General features: G+C 34.7%; 1 protein-coding gene across 1 annotated transcript in view; it reads left to right on the forward strand.

Moving 5' to 3' along the window:
• Positions 1-403: 403 nt before the first annotated feature.
• Positions 404-13,693, forward strand: part of LOC148941319 (uncharacterized) — a 76,382-nt gene continuing 63,092 nt past the window's right edge. The window contains exon 1 of the mRNA XM_089103849.1: positions 404-539. The gene's annotated coding sequence lies outside the window, so the exon portion shown is untranslated. The remainder of the gene's footprint in view (positions 540-13,693) is intronic.

Genomic DNA, 13,693 nt, shown 5'->3' on the forward strand with positions numbered 1-13,693 from the left:
ATGACATATATTTTGTAAATGCTTACCTGGTGATCCAGTGTCTCTTGATCCCACTTCATAACTTTTGCTAGCTAGTTTTTTTTTGTGGTAGTTTAGTTTTTTTTTATAAAACTTTATTAAATTTCACTGATATAATCAATTTTTCAACGCAGTCCATTTGTTGACAATTAGCTGGACTAATTGTCATTTTCTTGAAAAGGTTTCCCAACACACCTTTGAAAATCTCGACCTACACCATTTTTTTTTCTTTTTTAATGATGGAAGAAACAAAATTTATAAACTGCAAATTCTCTGCAGTTTTCAGCTAAGCGGAGTTCGAGTTTTTAAGGTGTACTGGGATAAGGAAGTATTCAGTCCATGTTAAGAGAACGAATTTTTTTAGCGCTACCTAGATGATGCAAAAATTAGAGTACACATTTTATAGTTTATTTTATCAACCTTTTCATCATAGAAATCTTGTTTATGATTGACAAAAATTAATTTGAGATTGAATTATGCTACAATGAACTTATTAAATCATAGGATGATTATTGTATAAGGTAAATCATGAACTCGCCAATTTGAGCAAGTTCTTACTGTTTTGGGTTAAAACTGATCATTTTCATAGGATACAGTAGGCTAAATGTTTTGTCTTCCTTTATCTTGCTTTTATTTGGTTAGGCTAGTCAGCTGATCTGAAAGCAGGCCAATATGGATCTGATACATTGTAACAGGCCTAATCTAATTGACTGACGTGCTGGAAGTCCTGCAGGAAGAAGCAGCAAAAGTGGGACTGAAAATCAACTGGCTCAAAACTAACATAATGGCAATTAAGCCCCCAAGCCCTGTCCCACCCCTCAAGAATTTAGCTGTCTGCAGAGCTCCTGCTGAAGTTGTAAGAAACTTCACTTATCTTGGCTCTGTGCTGTCCAATGATAGCTCCATAGATGAGGAGGTACACAGTCAAATGTCAAAAGCCTCATCTATCATTGGAAGGCTCAATACTCTCTGGAGAATGCTGCACATATCTAGGTGCACACAGATGCAAATTTATAACACATCTGTCAGCTTGGTCCTGCTCTATACAGCAGAAACATGGGTAAATTTTTACCAAATCATATTATTGACTTAAGAATAAAGTGAATATACCACTCGATGCCTTTTTTTATGCTCTTTTCAAATATAGTTATCATTTTTTTTGGAAATGAATTTTACCACCACCTCTGTATACCAATTCAGAGTATTTATTTGCATATTAGGTGGGGGGGAGGTAGAGGCAAATTTTATTTCTGATGTAAATGGGAAGTAAGTTTAAACTTTACCCCCCCCCCCCCCTAATGTGCAAATAGATACCCTGAATTGGTATATAGGGGTGAGGGTAAAATTCATTTCCAACAAAAATGATTATTATATTTGGAAAGAGCTTAAAAAAAGGAATCAAGTGGTACATTCACTTTATTTGTAAGTCAATAATATGATTTGGTAAAAATTTACTGAAACATGGCCCCTTAAGTTGCCAACCCTCAATATGATAGATGTCTGCCAGACAAAACAGTTCTGTCAGATTGAAGGACTTCAGTGGGATGATTTTGTGAGCAATGCAAAGTTACTTATGCTTACCTCCCAAATAGTGTACTCTATCCAGATAGCACAGCATACTCTCTGGTGGATTGGATACCTACATATGCTGACAACAACCCCAGCCAGAATAATTTATGATTTTGACCCAAAAGCTCATGGCTGGTCCCACCCAAAGAAGGGAACACCATTAAATTATGGGTATTGTATTAACAGAGTAGTCTATTCAGATAGCCAGGAAACAAACTTACCTCTAAAATCAGAATTTTATCCTGAATTCAAACATGACATTCATTCCATTGCAAGTTCAATTGTAACCTATCCTTTCTAACCTTACCTAAATACAGAGCCTTTATTATATACTTCCCATGCATTTATTGAACCTAAATTTGTCACCATGAATTCAACTAGTTTTAACAACATTGATGCTAACACAGGTATATAAGCTTCAGCTAAAATAAGAGAAAAAGGCATCATCTTAAAGAGTCTAAAAAGAGCTTAAAATTGAATTTGCAATGGAAACAAATGTTGTAGGCTTAGATTCAGGATGAAATTCTGATTCCAGAGGTAAGTTTGTTTCTTAGCTATCTGAAAAATCTGTTAAAATAAAGGCTTACCAAATTCTGAAAATGGTTTTAGTCTAGAAATGGGGCTATTGAGAAGGGAACATGATAAGAAAACAATTCTTACTTTATAATATCAAGAAAAATTATAGTTGACACATTTTAAAGGTGTTTCTGTTATAATTTTGTCTAAACCCTCCCAAATGTGCAAATTTGTAGCCCTTGTATGTTTAGCCTATATTCCCTATGTGTTTTTCAATTTCTTGATTTTGTCAATATTGATGCAGTTTATGGGTACACAAGTTGAAACAAACACATAGGAAATATATAATGTGGGCTATATATTTGCACAATAAGGGGGGTTGGGGGCAAAGTATTGTGGAATCACATTCAAAATGTAATAATTAAAATTTTCTGCATATTATGAAGTAAAAATTGTTTTTTAACATGTTTCCTTCTCAGTAGCCACAAGTCTAGGCCAATACCATGAAAATTACTTTGAAAAATACTAAAATATTTCCTTAGGCTACATCAATCCTAAAAGCACTTAACTTTTCTTTACAACTCCTCCTCTCTAATTGTCAAATATATAGTCCAAATTATATATATTCTTAAGGGTAGAGGTCTATAATTACAGCTCTTCAGAAGGAAACATGCTAGAACAAAAAGATATATACTTTTAAATTGCTAAGTTTGTATTAATTTTTATGGTTTTGATTTATTTATTTGTCATTGATCCCCAGCCCCCTCTAACTGTCTCATATAGTCCTAGGCTTTGTAAAAAAAGAAACTAACATAATAATTAGTGAAACTGGTTCATAAATTGATGTCAATGAAAAAAAAAACAAGAAAATATGATTCATGGATGCTTACTGTGTATTAAAAAGTAATAATTTTATCATTTTTGATTAGTTTTTTTTTTTTTTTTGAAGGCTATACAAGATCATTAGAGAGGGTTAGGGGAGATGATTTGTCAAAGATACTAACAAAAACCATAAAATGAACTTGTGTTGTTAATCTAAATTATCTTAAATCACATTGTCCTGCAAAATAAGGAAAAAATCCTGTAGATTCACTGATCAATGATGATGGGGAGCCATTGGTTGGTGGCATCCCACTCTGTTTTTCATGGGTTGATGCACCAATTCTTATCAACAGCAATCTTGAATGCATTGACAGAGGGAGTGGTGACAGCTGCACTGGGAAGATTGTTCCAGGGGACCACTACTCTATTGGAGAAATAGTGGTTGCAGAGTCTGCTGTAAGCTCTCTTCCAGAGCAGCTTCTTACTATGCCCTCTTGTCCTGGATGATTTGTTAAGTTGGAAAGGCTTCTGAGAAGAGGAATCAGCATGTAGTAGCTTGTAAGCCATGATGACATCACCCCTCCATTGTCTGTAGATGAGTGTTGGGAACTGTAGTTTGTTCAGGCAAGATGTATAGTTGAGATTCTTGCATCCATCAACAGCTTTGGTTGCATGCCTTTGAATACTCTATTTTCTGTTGGTCACCCTTATTCAGGGGTGTGACAACATACATTCCAACTTCCAGCAATGGTTGCATGAGACCCTTGTACAACTTTGTTGTGAATTTGGGTGATCTGCTACATACTGAATGCTTAATTATTCCAAGGGTCTGAGATGCTTTGGCAACCACTGTTTGTGTGTGTTTGTGGAATTTTAATTCTTCATTGACAACTATTCCCAAATCTTTCAGCTGCCAAAAAACCAATTGATTGCCTAGAGCCATCCCCTCCACTCATATGGTACTGCCACATCTCATTCTTTTTTCCAAAATGTACTGTCTTGCATTTCTGAATGTTAAACTCAAGCTTCCATTGGTGGGAACTCTTTGCATCTCTCATTCTAAAAAGCTGTTTTGTGGTGCTTGGTGTTTTCTGCCTAGAAAATTCACCTTCATATTTCCCCTTGGACAATTTCCAATGTTAATTAGGAGGGGAATTGAAAGTTCTTTTCTCATGTTTAAGTAAGAGGCAATGCTATACTGCTGCCAATAATGAAGAACCAAAAGGCTTCAATGTATTAGGCTATTAATTAGAAAAAAAAAACTTTCCAAAAACTAAGTTCTTTAAAGAAAAGTAAAGGCTAAACCTACAATAACTCAAACTCAAAACAACCAGAAACTACTATTAAATAGTAAATGAAACACAAAACAAACAAAAATTAAATTAACAATCATAGCAAACAAATATATAATAGGTAGTAATATAAATGAATAAATAAATCTTAAAAAGAGTAAAGCTTAAATGGAATATGCAAATCAATTTTAAAACAAACAAAAATATTTTGTTTTTGAAATACAAATGAAACCCAAAACAAAACAGAAATTAAATAAACAATCATAGCAAACAAATATATAATAGGTAGTAATATAAATGAATTAATAAATCTTAAAATGAGTGAAATCTAAATTCAATATGCAAATCAAGCTTGAAGCAAACAAAAATCACTACAAACAAAAGTTTGGGTTTTGCCATCTTCTCTCACTGTATAAGTCTAAAACCTACTATGTAATTGGCACTTAACTGAAAACTATATTTGTCTTGAACAGCCTTGGAAAGTACAAATAAAATCAAACTGAATATTTGATGTAGGCCTTTAATGATATTAATTGTTGAAAGATCCATCAGTTCAAGATTTTATTTCACTGTAATTTTTATTTTCAGTGCTGTAATAACTAGAAAAGAAAATATTTGTTACATAATTTGTTTCCAGTAAAGCATCAATGATACAGTAGGCTTTGGACTTTTACAGTTAGGGAAGGGGACAGTATCCAAACTCTTGTTTTAAGTGAAACTATATTTGTCTTGAACAATCTTGGAAAGAACTATTAAAATTAAACTGAATATTTTATGTATAATGATATTAATTGCTGAAAGCTCATCAGTTCATAATATAATCTTATTGTAATTTGCATGTTTATCTTCAATGTTGTAATAAGTAGCCTACAAAAGAAAACATTTATAATATAATTTGTGTTCAGAAAAGTGCCAATGATGCAGTAGGTTTTGTTTGTAGTGATTTTTGTTTGTTTCAAGCTTGATTTGCACATTCAATTTAAGTTTTACTCATTTTAAGATTTATCATTTATATTAATACTAATTATTTTTTGGTTTGCTATGATTTTTTATTTAATTTCTGTTAGTTTGGGTTTCATTTATACTTCAAAAGCAAAATATTTTGTTCATTTATGTTAGTACTGGTTGTATGTTTTTTTGCAATAATTCTTAATTTAATTCCTGTGCATTTTTGGTTTCATTTATTCTTTAATAGTAATTTCTGGTTGTTATGAGTTTGAGGTATTGTTGTTTTCTTTTTCTTCTAATCGGAAGTTTAATATGGCCTTTACTTTTCTTTTAAAAACTTCTTTTTTGGAAAGTTTTTTTTTTTAATTAATTTCTGTTTGTTTTAATTGCCAAAGGTTCAAGTTTTTCAAATTCCCTATTTCAAAATAATTTTTTATTCCAAAACAAATTAACATCTTTGGCAAGAACTAATAAAATTGACTGAATATCTAATATATTATGATATTAATTGCTGAAAGCTGTTCAGCTCAAGATTTTGTTTTACTCATTGCTGGATTTAAAGCTTTGATGCTTCTAGGCCCAAGCATTTTTGCTGCTCTGTTTTTGCAAAATTTTTGGGGAAATCCCCAAAATTTTGCAGATAGTGAAAACTGCAGGGCCTAGTTGGGCTATTTGTAAATCCTGGCATGGTTTTGCTACAATTTTCATTTTATTTTCAATGTTGTAATAAGTACAAAAGAAAATAATTTTAATATAATTTGTTTTATTAAAGTGCCAAATATGCAGTAGGCCTTATGCTTTTACCATTAGGGAAATGGGCACTTGACAAACTCTGGTTTGTAGTAAAGAATATAGGTGTCTTAAACAGTTTTGGAAAGAGCTAGTAAAATTAAACTGAATTCCCATGGCTTTTGGAATAAAATATCATGAATAGGTTATAAGGGCCAGTGGTTTATCATTGATTTATCATTGATAATGATAATGATCATTGCTCCCATGATTTATCATTGATAATTTTTTTTTATTGGGGGGGGGGGGAGGAGTGCCTGACCATGGAGGAACAGGGGTCAGCTCCTATTAGTTATGGAATAAAATATTCTTAATAAGTTGATGTTGTTGCTTGTTCTTTTTTGGGGGGGGGGGCAGGCCATGGAGGGCCAGTGGTGAGTTCCCAGAATTTTTGGAATAAGATATTGTTAATAAGTTGTTTTTTTTAGTGGGGGGGGGGGGGGCAGGGAGGGCCAGGAGTCAGCTCCCATAAGATTCGGAATAAAATATTGTTGATAAGTTTTTTGATTGGGGTTGGAGGTTGGGCTTATCTGATCTTTGAACTATTGTAAATACCCTTGCATTAAAAGCTTATACACCCCCATGGCACAATACAACACTTGCACCAGGTTGTGTGTGTGTGTGGGGGGGTGTTGACCCTGTTAGGTTTTGTTATCTGATCTTTTGACTCCTTTTAACCAAATGGATATCTAAAAAAATTGATCTGATTGATTTTAGGTAAAGAGGGCAGGGGGGCTAGTTGCCCTCCAATCCCTTTTAACTCTTAAAAAGGGAACTAGAACTTTCAATTTGCAATAGAATGAGCCCCCTCTAAAGTTTATATAATCATTTCTTCCATAAAACTGTGTATGCTCCTGGGACATAATTTATAATGCTTTCCCCCTGGGTTCTGGGGGGTTGTGTAAACCCTGGAGTTTTTATTATATAATCTTTTGTCTATTTTGAATAAAATGAATATCTCAAAAGAGTGATTGGACACATTTGGAGAAAAGAGGGTTGATGGGGCGGGGGGGGGGGGGGGGCAGTAGTTGTCATTGGATCACTTTTGACTCAAAAAGGGAACTAGCACTTTCAATTTCTAGTCATTTGAGTCCCCTTCAAAGTTTATCTTTTCCATAAAAACCTTATATGCTCCTTGGGCATAAGTTACAATCCCTCCCTCTGGTGGGGGTTAAGTTGACCCTAAAGTTTTTTTTTCTGATTGTTGGACTATTTCAAACAAAATGGTTATCTCAAAAATGTTGACAGAATGCATCTGGGGAAAAGAGGGTAAGAGTGGGGATTATATGCCCTCTGATTGCTGTTGACTCTTAAAAAGGTAACCAGAACTTTCAATTCCAATCAGATGAACCACCTCTGAAGTTTATATGACCACCCCTTGCATAAAAACCTTATATGCCCTTAGGGCATAACTTACAACACTTGCCCCTGGGCTCTGAGGGGGTTGTGTTGGACCTGGAGTTTTTTTTTATTTGATCTTTAAATTATGTTGGGCAAAATGGCTATTTAAAGATTGGATGCATTTGGAAAAAAAGTCCTTGTGGGGAGGGGGGAGGCTAGTTTCCCTCTGATCACTTTTGGCTGTTAAAAAGGGCACTAGAAATTCTGATTGACCATCAAATGAGCCCCCTCCGAAGTTTATAGAACCATCTCTTCCATAAACTCCTTATATACCCCAAGGCACTATTTGCAACACTTGCCTTGGGTTCTGGGGGGCTGTGTTATCCCTGGAGGTTTTGCTATATGATCTTTTGTCTATTTAAAAAAATGGCTATATAAAAAATTTGGTTGGATGTATTTGGGGAAAAGAAAGTTGGGAGGGGGGGCTAGTTGCCACTGGATGATTTTTACTCTTAAAAAGGGAATTAGAACTTTCAATTATTAATAATTTGAGTCCCCTCCAAAGTTTATGCAACCACTTCTTCCATAGAAAACTTTATATACACCAAGGGCATAAGCTACCACCCACCCCTGGGTTCTGGGGGGGGGGGGGTAGTTGATCTCAAAATTTTGTTATTTGATTGTTTGACTATTCCAAACAAACTGCAGGACTACCACCAAGGTTACTATTTCCCTAAAAGTCACTATTTTTGAAAAGGTCCCTAAAAAGTCACTATTTTGTTGAAAAGTTCCTAAAAGTCACTTTTTTGAAGAGGAACCTTGAAAAGCACATCAAGCCTATGAACTGCATTCCCCTCATAATGCATAGTGATTGGCCATGTGAAAGATTATTTTGTTTTATTCTATGGCACTTGGATTTTTTTTTTTATTCCCTTTTCAAATAATGTTTAAACATGCAAAAACTTGTAATAAAATGGTTTTGTCAGATACACATCTGACACACATGTAGACACATCTACACATATGTAGTTGGCTAAGTGAAGAAAGAGAAACTGCCAAGAAAAACAAGTGCATACAGCAGAAAGTGTTGAAAAGGCAGGCAAGCTTCATTTCGTTGCTCCTCCCCAAGAAAAAGAAGTGATTTGAAGGCAGTGATTTTTAAAGTCAGGACTGTGCAATTTTCAGCTTTTGTTTTGTGTTTTCTTTCCTTTTTTTCATTGTATCTTTGTATATGAATAAAGTCATTGTATCTGAGAAAAAAGAAGAAGAAAACTTATGATGATCATCTAGACCTGAATTCAGTGTCTAGTTTTCTGAAGCTAACTTGTAACAGGGCCAAAGCTGGCGATCTTGACCAGTCATTGTTAATTATGGGTCCCTAAATATGGTCACTTTTTTTACTTTAGGTTACCGTACTATTTGGTCACTTTTTTTTACTTCAAAAGTACCTAAAGTTACTATTTTTATGATCAAGACTTGGTGGCAGCCCTGAAACTGGCTGTCTCAAAATTTTCATCAGATACATTTAGGTAAAAGAGGATGTGTGTGAATGGGTGGGGGTGGTGGTAGATGCCCTCCAATTACTGTTGACTCATAAAAAAGTAACAAGAACTTTCAAATTCCAATCAAATTAGCCACCTCTGAAGTTTATACAACCACACCCTACATAAAACCTTATATGCCCCTGGGGCATAACTTAAAACACTCGCATCTGGGGGGGGGGGGTCTGTTGACTCCACAGTTTTTGTCATCTGATGTTTGGACTATTTTTAACAAAATGACTATCCCAAAATCTTATTAGATGGGTTTGGGGAAAAAGGGCTTTGAGGGGGACTAGTTGCCATACAATCTCTTTTGACTCTTAATAAGTGAACAAGAACTTTCAATTTCTAGTCAAATGAACCCCCTCTGAAGTTTATAACTTTCTATTTTGGGAGAACTTTCTATTTTGGGAAACACTTAAAGACAGTCATGCATGCAATACAGAATCCAGTAACTTATAACCTTAACTTATTTTTAACCACTAAAGAAAGAGATCTTGGGCTTGTTATAGATTAAATAAAAAAAACAAGTTTTTTAAACTGAAAGTAAGGAGCAACAATAAAACTTAAAACGAACAGAAATTTTTCCATATATGAAAGGGGCTGTCCCCTCCTCAATGCTTTGCTCTTTACACTAAAGTTTTTTTATTGCTTTAAAAAATAAAGTTGTGAGACAGAGTCAAACTTTAGCATAAAGAGCGAGGCGTTGAGGAGGGGACGGCCCCTTTCATATACGGAATAATTTCTGTTCATTTTAAGTTTTAATGTCGCTCCTTACTTTCAGTTTAAAAAACTTGTTTTTTTTTATTTAATTTCTGATCGTTTTTTAGTTAATGCAGCTTTTATTTTGGCTCACCGTCATTGAATAAGTAAACAAAATTTGCATAAAAATTTTACTTTTCTTTTGCTAAATGGATGTCTCTAAATTTGGTTAGGACATAATTTACAAATTAACTTACGTAACTAACTTCTATATTCGTATATTTTTCTTCTAGCAAAAAATACAAAGTTGCAGATTTTTGCAGATATGAGCTTGAAACGTATGCAATAGGGTTTTCTGATACGCTGAATCTGACAGTGCGATTTTCATTAAAATTCTTTCACTTGTAGGGGATGTTTCCCCCCTCTTTAAAAAATCGGGTAAATTTTCTCAGGTTCGTAGCCTTTGATGAGTAATACTAAAGTTAATAAAATTTATATATTTATAATCAGCATTATAAACACATTCTTTTGATACATTTATTGACATCAAAATTCCGTTTTTAAAAGTTTCGATCACTATTGAGCCGTATCGCTTGTTTTTTTATTGTTTTTTTTTTATTACGTATATGTTATTACGTATATGAGGGGGGTCTCCCCTTAGTCAATACCTCACTCTTTACGTTAAAAGTTAAAAAATTTTTGATTCACAAACTGCTGAATCACAAAGGTCGTTTAATTAGAATAGATAGCTCTTTTGAAAGCACTAAAAAAACTGTAGCGTAAAGAGCGAGGTATTAACTTGGGGGAGAACCCCCTCATATACGTTATAATTTCTATTTGTTTTAGGTTCTAATGTTGCTTCATATTTTCAGTTGAAAAAACTTGTTTTTTCTATTTAATTTCTGATCGTTTTTTAAATAATGCTTGGAAATCCGGCGCCCCCTTCATAGAAATGTCCCTTACCCCAAAGAAACATCCTCCACGGAAATATTCTCCAGAGTAACCCCCTCCTCCAGCTCCCCCCCTCCAGAAAAAAATCCTTCCTGAAAATGTCTGTATACTTCCCAATAACCAATAAATAATGCTGGCAAGTCCGGCGCCCCCTTCATGGCAATTTCCCTACCCCCATGAAAACTTCCTTCTTGAACAGATCCTCCAACATAACCCCCGACCCCCCCCCCCACTACCTGAAAAAACCCCTCCGGAAAACGTCTGTATGCTTCTCAATAACCAAAACTATATGTTAACATTGGGTAAAGTTCACAACTTTCAGACCTTCCCCTGGGGGCTTCGAGGGATTAAGTCATCCTAAAAGACATAGTTGTAATATTTTTGACCATGTTGAACAAAATGGCTATCTCAAAATTTTGATCAGGTGACTTTGCAAAAAAAAATGAGCATTGGAGGGGGCCTAGTTGCCCTCCATTTTGTTTGGTCATTTAAAAAGGGCACTAGAACTGTTAATTTCCGTTCGAATGAGCCCTCCCACGATTTTCTAGGACCATTGGGACGATACGATCACCCCTGGGAAAAAAAACAACAAATAAACACGCATCCGTGATCTGTCTTCTGGCAAAAAATGGAAAATTTCACATTTTTGCAGATAGGAGCTTGAAACTCCTATAGTAGGGTTCTCTGATACGCTAAATATGATGGTGTGATTTTTATTAAGGTTCTATAACTTTTAGGGGGTCTTTCCCCCTTTTTTTTGAAAATCAGCCAAATTTTCTCAGGCGCGTAACTTTTGATTGGTAGCACTAAACTTGATGAAAGTTATATATTTGAAATCAGAATTAAAATCTGATTCTTTTGATGTATGTATTGGTATATGGCTCCTTACTTACAGTTCGTTACCACGAACTGTTTGATAACAAGCTGACATCCTACACAAGAACGGTTCTTGGTTGAGCATCACAAAGACTGTGCTTACAAAAAAGAACAATCTCCTCTAGAGCTCTACAGACCATACTTAAGATGTACAAAGTTCTAGTTTGCCTGTCAGAGAGTATGGAATGAATGTTGCCTCCCCTATCAATAAGGATGATGTAGCAACCCTTGAGTCCATTCAAAGATAGACCACAATATTTATAGAAAAGTACATAATTCTTGATTATCCTGCAAAATTAAGAAAATTTAAGCCACCTTTGCTAGTTTATAGAAGCCAGGGGAGGGGGGAATGATCCTGACTAAGAAATTATTAAACAGTAACACCCCTCCATCTCATCTTCAAGGATAATAACAACCCATGAAAAACATGATTACAATGCAAATATTTTGGTCAAGACCTCCGCTTGACTGTCCTCAGTGCAAAATAATAAAATAAAAATACTGACAAAATATAAGCAATGTAAAAACCAAATCTTAAAACAAACACAAAATGTATTCAGAACAAACACAAAATGGTAATTCAGTCTCAATTTATGTAGAGTATTTAAAAAGCCAATTGCTCACCAGGTAAGATATTATTAGAGGTAAGATAATGGAATCTCTAATAATATCATACCTGGAATGCGACTGGCTTTTACAAATGCTCTACATAAATAGAAAGATTAAATTGGAATTCAGTATTGTATTTTTTAATTCAGTTACCCTTTCACTGTTACTTGGAGAGGATCTTATTATTTATTTTTTGTGTTTGTTTTTTACATTGTTTGGATTTTTGTTGGTATTTATATTTTATTATTTTGCACTGAGGATGGTCAAGTGGAGGTCTTGACCAAATATTTCCTTTGTAACCTACGTTTTTCACTGGCTGTTATTATCGTCGTTTCTCTCTTCTTTACTTTTTTTTTCGTTTTGCAATTATTACATTCAGGCTGCTCAGTCATAAAAAGCTCACCCCAAACTTCTTTCAACCAGATAATTCTTGAAGAACAAAAGGACATGATTAAAAACTTTTAAAGAAGCATGCCAGCTCAAAATTCCATAGCAAATTCTTTTCCAATTGGGTGGCGAGCCTATGGAACCTGTTAGACTAGGATACAGTCTCTTCTGCCAGTATTGATTCATTCATATCATTAGTTGACAAGGAATGGTGCAATAATCCTTGGTGAATAGTTTCGAGTCTCACCTGATCAGTTAACACGTTATCTTCACTGACCAGTAACTACAGGATGATCCTATTGCTGGCAAGTGTGATATAAGGTAATAGAATTGTGTCTTACTGAAATTCATTGACTAATGAAACAGTAATGGCCCCTACCACCAATGCTCTCAAATCTGAAGTTGATCATGACTGGTAAATGCAACCATAGAAGACAGAGTGAGATGCAGCCAATTTGAGTCATTGCCATCACTTACTAGCACTATCACAGGATTTACATTAGTTGCTGGACAATGTGATTTGAGGAAACCTATTTCTTAAATTTTGGAAAAAAAAGTCTTGATATGTTATGGGCTTAAAGTTCTGCTGAAATAACAGGAATTACTTTTTCAAAAACTTTAGCCAATGAAAGGAGTTGTGTCTGAATTCAGATAGGTATAGACATGTCATGTACGCAATCTTCTAATCCCTAGAAATAAGAAAAGGGTTGACATAGTTGCTTAGCAATGTCTTCTTAGGGTACATCTTAGACCCTGGATTCACTCCTGAAAGCTTCATTCACCTAAATCAACTACTTTCTAAGATAGCATAAAGCCCCCTAACCTAGAATGTTATCCATGTTTGACCATTGAGGCTGAGTAAAGTAAAGTGGAGCACTTTTAGGAAAGATATAAGGAAGTATATGTTTTTAAATACAAGGTTTTTATAGAAGGCCTTGTCGTAGAAACTTCGAAAAGGGCTCATTCGATTGGAAATTGGAGTGGCTTGTGCCCTTTTTAATAGTCGAAAGTGTTTGGAGTGCAAATAGCCCCCCATACCCATCATTCCCCAAAACACATCCAGTAAACATTTTGAGATAGTCATGTCGTTCAGCGTAGTTAATATCTAGATATAAAATATATTTTTTAGGAGGTAACTCCCCCACAACCCTCGGGGCAAGGGTTTTAAGTTATGCCCTGGGGGCATGTAAGAATGCTGTTGGCACAATGTATTATTTATTATTTTTTCCTTTAGAGCAGGGCACTTCGTATCAAAGAAGTTGTTGTAGAAACTTCGAAAACGGCTCATTCAATTGGAAATTGGAGTGGCTTGTGCCCTTTTTAATAGTCCAA

The sequence above is a fragment of the Artemia sp. Qi Xiang Cuo genome, chromosome 18 (assembly GCF_049724085.1).
Source record: "Artemia sp. Qi Xiang Cuo chromosome 18, ASM4972408v1, whole genome shotgun sequence".
NCBI lineage: Eukaryota > Metazoa > Arthropoda > Branchiopoda > Anostraca > Artemiidae > Artemia > Artemia sp. Qi Xiang Cuo.